Genomic DNA, 14780 nt, shown 5'->3' with positions numbered 1-14780 from the left:
GTTGTACTTTTCTTCATTTATCAGGCCTTAACCTGTGTCTGTCTTCTCCATTTGAACCTTCATGATTGTACCCAGGCTGTCTGCAAGGCACATTTGGGTTGTACAAAGGAAACTATTCAGCAGATAGAGACCTTTTCAAATTTAAGCTTCCCCATATGGAGCTTGGTACCTTGACTCCTTGAATGGTAATTTTAAAGTAATTATTCTGATGGATATTATTATTCAGGTTTCTTTGTGGCAACTGCTCTATGTATAAGTGATTTCCCCTTTATTTACTATATTTTATTGAAAGTTGCTAAGAACAGCAGGAAGCCAAACCAGAATAAAGGTCCAACGGTACTTTCACCTACAGTTACCAGAGCTGATCATGTACCATCTGACCCTTAAATGGGAACTTCTTCTAGGTTTCCAGAAGAATCAAAAAAACTCCCCTTTGCCTACCAAAGCAACTTGGTGAGTAAGGATTTACAAAATAATTAAGATGTGATTAAAAAACCTAAATTCATATAATCATCCACTGTGCAAAGTCTATATCCTGGTTCTCTGTACAAATACCTGATAATTAAAGATGGAAGGCTCATAAAATCGCTTTCATATAGGCATTGAAAACATAACTTGCTTTCTCAGCGGTCCTTTAAGAATACATAATACCCACATTTGCTGTTGCACCTGTCAAATGTCCCGTAGATGTGAGCCGCTCACTTTTGTTTGCCTTCATCATGCTGCATTGCAGGAATGCCATGAACTTAGCAGTGATTCTTTCACAAGGTCCAAATTTTTTCTGTTCAGATGAAAACCGACACATTGGCACTGTTTTCCTGCCCTGAAGTAACTGATTTCGTCTAAACCACATTACATAGCCTTACAGGAATTGGAAGGGTGAAAGCAAGAGCCAACTTCAAAAAAGAAAAGATTTAGGATTTTCAGGGTAGGGTTTATCGCTTTGTTCTATGCCATTAATTATACGTATAATGAATCTGATCTGACAGTTTCATAGTGCTTTGTATCTCTAGTGAATCCTTTCCCTGGGAGGGAGGAAAGAGAAATGAAAAACTTGCCAGGGTTAAAACTCAGGAGGAGAACTCCCTTGCCAGCATGATTTTTTAAAAAAGTCTATACAGTTGCTGACCATGATTTTCAAAGTGAAAATTTGTGTCTAAAACTAGGATCCTAACCTCACACTTCAGAAACTTAAATAAGAAGCTTGATGTAGTGCCGAGCAGCTAGTAATCCCAGAAACACCAGAGAACTGCTGAATGCTATGCACTTTGAAAAATCAAGCCAGCAAGCTGCACATATTACATTTTCAGGTTTTCATGAAGATATAGTTGTTGAAAATTCTCTGATTACTTGGAGAATAGAGCTGTAGTTATCTTACAGAAGAAAAAGAAAAATGGATAATTTAGGTTTGGAAGCTAAATTTGAGGTCTAGAAAACTCCCTTCCCACCTAACTCTGAATCTGTTTTGAAACTTCCCCTGTAAAATGGTAATAGCATTTTTTCCTACCATTTTTGCTAAGCTCAGAAGGTCTCCAAAGACCCAGTTCCCTTACTATGTTTGTGAAATTTATATGCTCAGACACTGCTTCAGTGTACGCCACAATAATCTAACACCAGGTTAAGGAATATAGACTAGTCCTAAATGCCTACTCCTTAAAAATCAGAGCTGATTATTAGAAGAATAAGCCATCTTAGTTCATCACCTCTTTAGCCCTCCCTCTCCCCGTCCCTGCAGTCTGGCTGTGTTGGGTGCTCAGCCCTCAGACCTGGACCTGTAGGTTTCCGCTGGGCAGTACGCTACACTGTCTTCTTCCACCTACACAAAGAAGGGAAATAATGTGGCTCTGTAATTTTGGTGAAAGGGTGGCTGTGGGCTTTGGTTCCTTGTTTTAGGACCTTAAAACTGAGGAGAATTTGGCATTAAGACCTTGCTGAGCGCCTTCCTAACACATCACACAAAGGTCCTGGCTCAGCCAGTTTCGGGTTTATTGATTTATGGAAGAGATTTTAGGCTTCTTAACTCACCTCCCAGATATACCATCTATTAATAGGAAGCTTGACGATCAGCAGGCTCCTGACCTGTGACTTTGATTTAAGTATATCTTCCTCGTCTGTGCTCCACCTCTACTGAAGAACAGTGTGGGAGCCACCGAGCACCATTGCCAAACACCTGGTTTGCAAAGCAGAGGAGTTAGCACAGGCAGCCAGTCACTCCTAATAAGAGTTTGCGCTTCCTCCATGCACCTTGAAGCCCTGTTTTTGAAGCATCTAGTGTCAACCTTCTGTAGTTGACCCGTGCTGTACTTAACAAGTATCTTTTGTTTCAGCAGTTTCTCTGCTAATCTCACACTTATGTGAAATTGTTGTTGACGAGGTGAGACCCTTTGTGGAGCTGACTGCTGCAGAGGACCTTTAGCTTAAATGAAAATGACAGCGCTTCAGCAAGGCCTAACATAAATTCTTTGACAGAATATAGATTCTCAAAGAGAAGTAATTCTTGCTGCTGTCATAAAACACTGGGATTTTTTTCAAATGTCGGCACCATATGGCACCATCGTGAATAGAGCAATTGCTGGCACCATCTACCGGTAAATGCACTGAAGTGAAAAAACACAGGGGTTTTTCACTTCCCGAGAGTGAATATCAAAAGAACAAAAAAAAAAGTATATGATCATCTTTCAGGTGTACTTGTCAGTGCCACACAGATGACAGCTCTCCAGTTGCTTTGGTAGGGAAGGAGCCTGAAGAATAAACTACTAGTAAAAGGTACAGCTTGTTTGTTCCCTCCAGCCCACGGATGATACTTTACTTTCCAGTTTTGCCTTGCAGTAAGAGAAAGGGTGGCTGTTCTGCTCTCTGCACCTCTTCTCCTCTTACTGGCAGAACTGCGTTAGGATACGGTGCCACAGGAGAGTAACAAGGGCATCACATCTGAGCTCTAGAAATACAGAGTTCTGACAGAGGACTTGTGTATCCAAGAAGAATTCAGGATAGATGGAGCTGTGTCAACATTATGAAGGAACTGGAAATTATAAAAGAATTAAAAAAAAAAAAAAAAGACTGGGCTGTAGTACTATGATGCATTGTAAGTCTAAGCCAAATATTATCACATAGGAACACCTTATTTTACTCTGTTGGGAATTAGAGCAAGCAGTAGGCAGTGTATTGACAGGGAAGTTTGATACTTCATAAAAACTTTTCGGATATAACTGTAAAACTGTCTTTCCTCAGAGGGATGGTGGTATAGTTGACTTAGAGATATTAAGCACAGACTCCTGGTTATTTTGAGCTTGGACATTATTTGAGCCAAAAAGGAACATACTGGTATATAACATGTTAGTTTAAGAAACCACAGTGTATTCCCCCATTTTTCATTGATACTGACTGAAAGGTAATTGTAGCTCTTGGATTAGGTTCTAACATCAGAAGAACAGGTAACACTGTCAGATCCATTTTGTTGTTTTCTCTGCACAAATCAAGTCCAGAAGAGGTCTTAGCTAAGGCATTTCATTCCAATACTTTCACCTGACAGTAAAAACAGGGCCAGATCAAGATGATTTTATGCTTATTTATAGATTATCACAGGAGATCATAAAGAAATTCACCAACATCTATGTCAGAATCAGGATGAAGTATTCAGACCCACAACCAGACACCTGCACAGTGCACAGGTCATCTCCGCTCTAACCTACAGGGCAAAATGACAGCCTGAATTTGGTCTTCTGCCCAAACTTGAAGATGTCTGACAACCAGTCACTCTCTTGAAGAGTCTATCCTGTCTGAGGCAGTAGTCAGCAATTTTCAAGCTTCCAGACAATTCTGCTGATTCATTACCACTTAAATCTTCACAATTTCCTGCAATCCTTTACCGGATAGAGGGCAGAAACTACAGCTAAATGCCAAAAAGCAAACTGGTACAAACATGATGTAACACAGTAAAGTCCTGAGCCAAGATCTGTTGAACCAGCCAGATTGCATCCCAGTGAACTATTTGAAACCATAAACCCATCAGTTCTGAGAAGCTGTACTCTGCATTAGTGCCCAACACCATATGCTGCCAAGAAGTCTTGCTATATTTCACTTTAAGTAACCCAGACATTTGGGAAGCTTCCTCAGACAGTATGGATCCCCTTTGCCTATACCCATCAGCTGAGAACCCAGCTGGGCTCCCACAACTCATTGTATTCACTCATGCACTCATGAGAGGTTATGATACTTTGAAGAGATTTTAACCCAAAAGTGGTGACCCAGTCCACGGTTCTGTACGGTCTCAAGAAACAGCCCCTTGAATCATCATTCTGCTTCATTCAGGAGACAGTTCTCCTTTTCTCCCCTCAAGTGATACGACGTTTGTTGAAGAAACCCACCTTTCAGGTGACAAATGTATAGCTGTTGGTTTAGGAATTATGATGAAATGACCACTCAGATCTAAGACCATAAAACTTCCCACCTTCATTTTATGTGCGAAGTATGTATGTCCTAAAACGTATATGGAGTCCTAACTGCCGAGATCCAAATGTCAGCAAGATCCAGACTTAATTTGGAGAGTTCACCAGTAGAATGATTTAAACTGCTATAGAGCTTGTGTTGTGAAGTGCATCCACTGCCGGTGCGTCACTGTGCTCCACCAGCCCCTCTTGGCTTGCCAGCGGCTCTTGAACCTAGTCCTGACAGCTCTGTAACCAGTCTGTTTGGGCAGTGCTCCCACATGCATGTAAAACACCCTTGCTCCACATCTGCCTATCAATCCTTTCACTTCCCTCACCAAATATCAACAGACCTCTCTTCTTTTCCAGGTTGCCCTCCCCTGACATTCACTGAGGGCATTGCCTTTGTTTTAGGCCACAGCGACCAGGCTTATGGGTGATTTTTTGTATAAAAGACAATCTTTAAACTTTCTTTGATGAACACATACAACTGACCTGTTTCTTCGCATGCAAGACGGCAAAAGACCCATCTCACGACAGTTCTGACAGTTCTCAAAGTCCTCCAGGAAGTATCTAAGAAACAAGAAAACAAAAGACAATTAAATGTTTTTTCTGATTGTCTCTCCAGCAAGATAATGCGATTTCTTGTATGGTCTCTGATTTATATCAGAATTAAGGTTAGAAACCAGAGTACATAATTCTGGCTTTTTCTCTTTTTTTCATTTCCTTTTACAATACTGTTGCAAACCATATTATTTCTTGACAACTTGTTACTTTTGCCTCAATCATTGTGGCTTTTTACACGGTCAAGTATTCCAAGTAATGTTGTTTCTCTGCATGAAAAAGCCTAGACAACCCAAATTTTGTATTTGGTTTCTTCACTTATCTTTAAAAGCTAGTTTTGTTGTTTTTCTCTGAGCCCTAACCTGGATTTTATTAATCTGTGACTGCAGTTTCTGTGGTAAAAGTACAGGCACGGTTCTAGTCTTGATTCTCTGTCACAATTGCGTGACTTCCCATACATTCTATTTCTGGGCCTGATTCTGGCCATATAAATCCTGTAAGATGCTGCAGGTGCAAGATGTCTCCATTTCCTACTGATTATTTTATGAAAACATTCAGCATGTCACAGATTTAAGTTTTGTTGGTGCCAACAGCTCCCAGCTGGGTGAGAGAACGGAACCGAGCTCTCTGTGCTTGTATCTTCTTTAATAAAGAAAAATTGGGAGGCATTGAAGGCATCTAAATGCTTATAAAATCATCAAAATTCAGGTGCTGAAGTCTTCTTTTCTAAGGTGACTTGGTCATTAGATGCCTAGTTACTACACTGCATCAGTAGGACTTAACGTACTCCTGAGAATTTTATGCAATAACTTTCTTCTGTTGCAGCAGTGCAGCAATGTTTATAAATTGCTCTAAGAGCCTTAGATGAAAAGACTTGTAAATGTAGCATACATTATTAATGCTCATTAATTCATTTCATAAACTACCTGTATGACCCTCTCCTGATGTCCTTCTTAAGTTGCTGCTGTAACTGGAACTGTTTCCAGTTACAGTTGGGATTAGCATTAGACAAAGTGCAAATTTGAATAGCCTGGCTATAAAAGGAAAAAACAGGCTGTTCACAGGATTTTTATTTGTGTTATTATGTATTTTTATATATCCTGTAAACATTAATGAACAAACAAATGTTGACTGTCAGTCTACCTTCTCTCTGATTAATGAATTTGCTCATTTTAAGCTATGATCTTTTTCTCTCAGACCCTGCTGCCTGAAGTAATCATTAATTTTCCGACCAAAAAAATGCTTGTTTACTGTTCTTCATCTTTATTGCCTCTTTAACTATCCAAAGATGCCAGACATGTACCAGAGAAACAACTGCCATTTCAGAAATAGGAAATTCATATTTATTTCCTATGAAGTGGAATAGGTCATCTTAAAATTAACTGATTAAGTAAACCCAACAAAAATAGTACCATAGGATTCAAGTGTCATTGATCAGTTGCAGCTGCTTTCAAAACAGGATCTTCTTCAAAACATGTTTTTTTATTCAAGGAAAAAAACCAAAATCTTGAGGGTAAGATTATCCTTTATTTGATGTAAAAGAAAATAGTTCACTGTAATCAGTTTTCTTCATCTCGCTAATGAATATGTCAAATTCATTTCATGAACAGATTAGACTTTCTTATGATGTGACATACTCCGGAATGCTATTAACGTTTTGTGCTATGCATACCGTGTTCATTTTGAACTACCTATACACTGTTCGCAGCACTTTAAATGATTACATAGTAGGTCTGTGTTTATATATAGTATGTAATCATCTCAAATGCTAGGATTGCAATATGAATAGGTAATAAGAAGTAAACTTTACTTTTGATTACGTAGGTCTCTGATTAATTGTTTAAACTTTGGTAAATGAAAAAGACTTAATTTAAAAAAAAAAATATCCTGAAAAGGGGCTGTTATTATTTAAGGTTAATATGCATTTTATGGCTTTAACATGCAGAGTATAGCACTTTTTGGGGTTTTGTTTCATTTTTTATTCAATTGGGTTTATTACTTTATTCATTGATTTCCCATAATAATGTTTGTGCTTTTATACTGCCTTTCAGCTGAGGCTCATAAAGTACTTTACCAACATTAATATATTTTTCTCACCACTTTTATTTACATTCCACTTCTAATGAAACTATCATAGACTAGCTGGATATAAATTACACTGATGTAGCAACAGAAGTAGAAGACAGAATATGCACCAGGGGAAAAAAAAAAAACCAAAAGAAAACAAAACAAAAAAACCAACAAAAACCCCAACAAACTGGAATGAAAGCCCAAAATGCTATGACCCAGGTAGCTGTTCTGACTTCTAGTCTGCCCTCCCCAAAGAGAAGTGGGACTGTGAACAGTATGGCTGCTTTAAGGCTGAGTCAACTATACAGTGATCACTCAGACATCAGTCTAATCTGTTCTTAAAAATTTCCAATTATGGAGATTGTCTAGGGAGAGCACAGAATCTGTTCTCACACTGAACTACCTGTACTGTTAGAAAGTTTGTCTTAATGTCTGATCTAAATCAGTTGCTTCAGGTTTAGCTCGTTACTTTATGTCTCATCCAGTTGGACATGGGGAAAAATTATTCCCTATCTTTGCAGCAGTCTCTTCTGAATTTGAAGGCAATTATCAGGTAGCACCTGTGTCTTCTTTTCTCCTTAGATGAAATAGCACTAGTTCATTAAATCTTCACAAGTACTTGTTCTCATTGCCTTACACTTGCCGTTCTCCAGCTTCATCCTCCATGATGCGTGAAGTTGAAAATGGTTGTAGGATTTCACCAGGGTGCCTTCACTTACCCCGCGGGGCATGTTTCTTCTTGTGCATCCAGTGTGTGCTTGTATTTTGCACAACAGCCTGACAGTGTTTTAGTGCTTCCACTAGTGTGGCTCAGTAAGACCCCAGATCTTCCCTTGCAGATTCTCCAGCCAGCTTATTCTGAACTGGCACAGCTGGTTATCGTCATACAAGTTCAGCACCTCATACTTGTCCTTATTCAATTCCAGTTTCTTTTACAGACAACTTCTCTAAACTATCAAGTTAGTTGAAATATTTTCTCATTTTTGCAACTAGCCTGAAGCTGCCTAGGGTGGTATTGCCTGCATATTTACTAAGCATAGCCTTTGTCTCATAATCCAAGTTATTGATGAAAACGTTGAGTACTGCTGCAACCAGAGTACAAGGGATCCTGCTTGATAGTTTGGCAGTGGATCATCAATAACCTCTCTGTGAATGTGACTTTCCAGACGGTCTTCTGTCAACCTTAAGGCAGTTTAATTACAGACACACTTTTCCCAGCTTACTTTTGAAGCTGCCATGTTATGCTTACAAAGGTCAAAGTACACAACTCAGGCTAGTTTTACTATAGCCACTCTATTCTTTCATAGAAAAAAAAGTTGGTTTGAAACTCAGATAATTTGCTTTTGACACATCTTTGTTGTTTCACAGTTTCTTGTGTCATTTTGGTTTGGGTTTGGTTTCTTTCCCTTACAAGTGATTTGATTGTTTCTTCAATACTTTTTTCTGAGAAGGCTGACTGGTCTTTAATTCCTCTGATCTTCCTTTTTTCTCTTTCTAAAGATAAAGATTGCATTTGCCCTTTTCCAGGGTCTGGGACTTCATAAATCCTTCACACTTTCTCAAAGATAACCTTTAATGGCTCCATCTGATTCACCTCATTCTTAGCTTAGCAGTGAAGAGGGGCCAAGTCCAGCCAATTTCAAAAATCAAACCTTGCTTAGTTCCCTGATGATTTCTCTCCTGCTGTCGCCCCAAAACCTACCTGTTTGCCAATGGTAATGTGCCGCTGATCCTCCTACTGACAGCTGAACTCTTACACATAAAAGACAAAGAAGTGGCATGAAGTATGTTAGCTTTCTCAGTGGGACCTATCAATAAAATTGCTACCTAAAACAGCAGACCAGCCCTCTCCATCATCATTGACATGCTTTATATTCCTTCCTGGTGCATCTGATATTGAGCCCTAATGAAAAGGCTGACTACTGCAATAACCGGGATAAACTCCTGCACAATCCCACTTGATACATCCTTCTAGTTTTATCTTACATTGTAGAGTATATCATTATTAAACCAGTCTTATCAGAATAAAGGGCTATTTCTAAGACACAAAAAACCTCCGAACATCTTCATATTCCTTCTGCTTCTTGTATGAGACTGTTACAGAAATACAGATTTGACAGGAGCTTCAAGCAGCTTCCATAAAAGGTTCTTTACCCACAGGCGCTCAACACTTTCATTCTGCTTGACATTTAATAGATTTCACCTACGTGGTTACAGGATATATGGTGGTGATATAACACTTGACATCAGAAGAGTTGAAAGCACTTTCCACATGGAACTTTTTAATAAGGCAAAAGTAAAGTGACTTTCCTGAGGTCGCCCAGCAAGTTATTGGCTGAGCCAAGAACGCAGTCCAGACCTCCCAAATCCCGGGCCAGTGCTCCATCATTATGCCATCCAGCCTCTCATATTATTAATGCTCAGCCTAAATATATTCTTGTAGCAATTGATTTAATGCCATTAGTTTCAGACAGCTAATCCAACGCTCCTATAGTTAGCCAGCCTCCAGGGACTTACTGGAACAAAGAACTTCAGGACCAATCCAGAAAATAACATTACAACTTTTTCAGAAAGCCTAGCTACTTTTTTTTCAGTTGAAAAGTTATTTCAAAGGGAAATAAACATCCATAATTCTAAATCCACTGAAAATCAAATGGAAAGATTACATTTAACCAAGTGCGTTTGTGATCAGGCCCACAATGGTTTTTTACGTTTCATTTTCAGACTATAACATTCAATAAAGATGTATAGTAGTAATTAATGAAGTCAAGATAATGATCACCGTACATGAAAAGAGAATGAAGTAAAAAATCCTTAGGGTCTTAAAGAGATAATAGGGGTGGGTGAAATTGGGGGCTGCAGAGAAATTACATTCATCTACCACCTCTTGGGCACAAGAGCAGATAAAGGTTCTGAGTGAATAATAGAAATAGGCCAGATTAGAACAACAACAAAAGGGAGATATCTTCACATGCAGATATGAAAGGGACTTTGGAGTGCCTAAGTCCTTAGGGAATGCCTAGAAGGGTTCAGTTCAAAGACCTCTGAAGATGGCAGAAAAGTTGGAGAGCTCAAAGTAAGTTACATATTAATTAATCGTGTGTGAGAGAACGCAGGGGAATTGGGGCAGTGATAAAAATACGTGCTAAGAGAAAGATCAAGAAGAGGTACAGAAATCTGCATATCAAATAAGCCACACAGTCTTCTATGCTTTTGACTTTCATAATCCATCATGCTGAACTAGGTGGAAGAGCTGAAGGTAAACACAGTTTTCAATCTCGTACCTCAGATGCATACGTAGATTTTCTCACTCATCTGGATTTCTCTGTGGTGGAGTTTCAAGTTGCTGTAGCTTTCAGAAAGCTCTACTTATGCTTTGTGTTCTCCAGGATTGTATATCAAATAATGGAAAATTCTCCTCTTTCCATTTATGTTGTATCTTTCCTTCACAGGACATTTGTTTTTCTCATCCAGCTAGCCTTGTTGGTAGTCTGAATCAGACTTTATTCTTTATAGTGCTTTTTAATTGCCATTATATAACAATGCCAATTACTAGGGTTTGTCAATGAAATCTACTGCATCTTTTACAATTTAGAATAACTTATTTTTATTATCTTTGCTCCAACATTGATGTCAGCGTTCTTTACAGCAAATCTAGTAATGTAACAGCTTCTGTTTTCCACAGCTGAATACATTAAGAGAATGCCTTGTGTTTCAAATACTCTAGTGTGTCCACAGATAAAAGATAAAATAAAAATATAAAATAAAAAATCAATGATTTAAAGAGAAAAGTTAAGAATAGCAATAACATAGAATGGAAAAATAATACTTTATCAGTTCTAAGCAGAAATCACCCTGAACAAAAGAAAAAATTAAATTTCATCCTACCAAATTTTCAGCATATTGATTCCACAGTTTTATATGGATATAGAGAGACTAAACATCTGAATTTTCCTTTACATTCAGATTCAGTGTCCACCAAGCATGATGCATTATACTGTCTGAATACATTACACTCTCAGAAGAATAAATGAGGTTTGAAATGGTACGTCTTAGAGATAGAATATTTAAAGAAACAGCAGATTTAACAAAAAAAATATTTCTCATTATGTTTTGTACAACAAAGACCACTGTAGTTACCTAGGTACCGAGCTGAGATTTAAATATACTTTTATGTGCATAAGCATAAGTATATAAAAACATACTTTATAAAAAGTGTATATATATGTATATTTCAAGTACACTTTCCATGACAAAGCAGAAAGGAAAAGCCCATGACTCAAATTTAGGCTGCCAAGCAGGTTTACATGCAAATCTCTCAAGTCATTCACAGGAGATTTTTATCTGTAGGCAGAAAGCAAACACCTCTCAATACAAATCTCATGTGATTGATATCTCAGTGTCAGAACACGAGCTCTGAATCTTCAGTAAATTGCTCATCCCACATATAATATGTTACTGTATATATATCTGCCATGAACCCTGTTTGAATCCACTGCTGCTCGTTTTATGTCAGACTGTTTATCACCATACTGGTCTCAAATCACAGGAGCAGTCAGACATCTGCTTCATGCACTCAACTGCCAGGTCTGAACTTTGAGTACTTGAAGAAAACCGGTATAAATCTCACACAGAGTAATTTGCAGCATTTTATCACCATCCACTAGTCACTGATCATATTGCAGCAGTCCACAGTCCTTCAAGCCTTAATCCTTGCGATTTCTACCGGTAGCCCATCAGCAGCCTAACCCGCATCATCGCCTCTCTCAACAATATGTGACTACATAAGCGTGGATTGTGCCCCATCCAAGAAAAGATAAATTTTTTAAGAAACCTACTTTCTCCTTCCTAAAACTAGACTATATATAGGAGATATATATATATATATATATTTCTCCTAACTTTTTTCATGTTTCCTAGTTCCCTGTAGTTGTATTTGTTGAATCAGATTCCAGCAAAAGCATCAAATGAAGTAGCTCTACCAGACTTGACAGTGTGATTTCTGACCACTTTGTTTGCTTTGTCATTTTTCACCTTCAATAATGGGAAGCAAAAGCTAGGGAGGGTCACTTCTATTGCCTTTTGGGACAACAGTAGCTCAGGGATGGAGACTAAAACCTAGAAAAACAACTGCAGTTCCTTGCACACAAAACTATATCGCCTGTGCTAAATTCTGATTGCAGAGGGGTGTGCTCTTTTTTATCAGTGCTGTTAGGACTGAGTTGCTGTCGTCTCTTAGCCAAGTGCAAACCTCGTGGTTCTAACAGTTTTCAGAGAAGTTCATTTTGCCTTTCACCTGAATGAAATCCAAGCTTTCTTTCACCCTTCAGGACTGACACACAAAAACCCATGCAAAGACGTATGAATATACTAACCTGAGCTGAAGATAGATGGCTACGAAGTAGCAAAAGCTTTTGGCGACACAGGTGTGTTTGGACATTTTCCCTTTCATTCGTCACGCTTCCTCTGTGCACCAACCCACCTGTAAGAAGGTGTTTAAGACTTTCTTTAATTGTTCTGTGCTAATGGAAAATCTATACTACATCTGGCTGATGTTTCCCATCTAAGATGATCTGAGTCTGGTGCTCATAGAACTAAAAGCATAAACCAGCCAGGAAGTATTTACTTCTTTTGTGAAATTCTTCTGTGAGTCAAACTTATGAAATGGTCCTGAGATAATTCAGTGCGTCTCCTGAATACATTTTTTTCAAATACCCTTTCAAATAGAAAGCCACCTCATATCTATAGATGTCTACACTTTCTATATCAAGGACTTTGTTGTATGAACATAAATTGTTTGTTTCTACAAAGCTGAAAGTTGGTACCATCAGCATTTTGAATTCTGTTCATGAAAGGAAAATGATGACAAACTCTTTTTATGGAAGTATCTAAAGAACCACTGAAAAGAAAAAAAAATTGAAACTACCTTTCTCTTTTGAAAGTGGCATTTCTAAATGCCATACATTTTTTCAGCAATTGGAAATATAATGATAGTAGAAAGTTTCCTTAAGGAATTAACATTTTTTTCTACTGGAACATTTTTATCAGGTAAAGCTGCAGAAATGCTATGATTATACTAGTTCACAGATCTTTACCATCTTCACAAAAACCTGTAACTCTTAGAGTACCATAATAGTTGTCTTTGGCTGAACACAGTGGAAGGACACATATGTGCCAGGAGGGCGAAATGATGGCATTTGATATTTCAGATATGCTTGCTGTAACAGCCAGCTGGGTGGGGGATGTTTCTTTAGATGAACTTTCACAAAACACACACTTTCTAATACTAAGCTTGGAGCCTATAAATCTGTGAGAGAAATCTTAACTCAAGGCATGTACGGTTTCTTAAAAAAATAAACTTTAAAAGAATTCTGCATGTTATTGCTACACTCTTTATTGGCACCTTCCAATAGCCCAATAGTAATCTTATTGAACCAGAACTGATTTGTTCATAAAATCCAGGACAGTCTCACACAGCTAATGAAGCAGCTGACGCTTATTCTACTACAGACAGAAGTTTTCGTCTGGGGCATCATGAAAGGTTTAACGTTGAGTTCATTGGGGTTGAAGATAATAGAAAAGAACAAGAGATAAACACTAAAACTTAAATAAATTAGATCAGGTTTTCTCACGTATCCATGGAGGCAACTTCCTGAGGACTTTCAAATCTGTTTCACAGCATTAGCACTTCATAAGTAGTCTTAGAAATCTTTGTTTCCACTTCACTTCAATATATATCCTTGATGGAGCATGTGCTCAGATAAACATCATCCTGATTTTATCAGTAAAATGTACCAGCCAAAAAAAGTCTTTTGAACTAATCTTTTCCATTGACAGCTGAACAATTTGTATCATCTTGGAAGGACAAATATTTTACCATGACAGGTATAATTAAAGCTAAATCAAGGCCTGACCTTGGTATCTGGAAATGTATTATACACTTGCAAACTAAATTATGAAAGCAAAATTCAGTAACTTATCCCCAAGTGCCCGATTCACTCTTTGATATTTAGAAACAAACTAAGATTTGCAAAGACAAGGGCAAAACTGTGGGCAAAACATTAGCTCACATGAAGAAAGTCATTATTCTTCTGAATAGTTGCTCCTTACCTGACAAGTCAGTCCAAGGATTTAATGTCCAAATAACATGCCCTCTTCTGTGTAATTGCTAACATTAACTCCTGTGTTAATTTCCAAAGTATGTAACATTGTGATAGATTTAAGGTCTTAATATGTTCTTTTATATGTTCATCCAACAATAGACCGGAGTGTGCAAGGTTCTGACATTTGTTATTTTTGGCAGAACACAAAGGTTTCTAAAGGTTTGTTATGTGCAGTGAATTAAAATGCAAATCTCCTTAGTATAATAAAGGCGTATTGTACACAGTGCTGAAAATTTAGCCAAAGTACAAAAATAAGTGAATGGTTGCATTCTTAACCTATTCACTGACTTTTACTCTTCTAATTTATTTTTCTCATCCATGCTTTTGCTAAAGGAGTCATTTATTTGAAATCTCATTTCATAGCCAAAATATAGACCAAAACTATTAAGAAAGCAATTCCTTCCACCGCTTTGAAAGACAACTTGACATGCTGTGTATACTGCCTGAATTAAAAGATACTCGGTTTGTCTTTCAAAGGAAGATTGTGACAAAGCTGTCTTAATGTAACCCATCTTTTTTAATCACAAGCTCTAACAACCATCGGATAGGATATTCC

This window comes from Falco biarmicus, chromosome 8, assembly GCF_023638135.1.
Source record: "Falco biarmicus isolate bFalBia1 chromosome 8, bFalBia1.pri, whole genome shotgun sequence".
Taxonomy (NCBI): domain Eukaryota; kingdom Metazoa; phylum Chordata; class Aves; order Falconiformes; family Falconidae; genus Falco; species Falco biarmicus.
The sequence above is the reverse complement of the archived record's forward strand: the minus strand, read 5'-3'. Positions refer to the sequence as shown.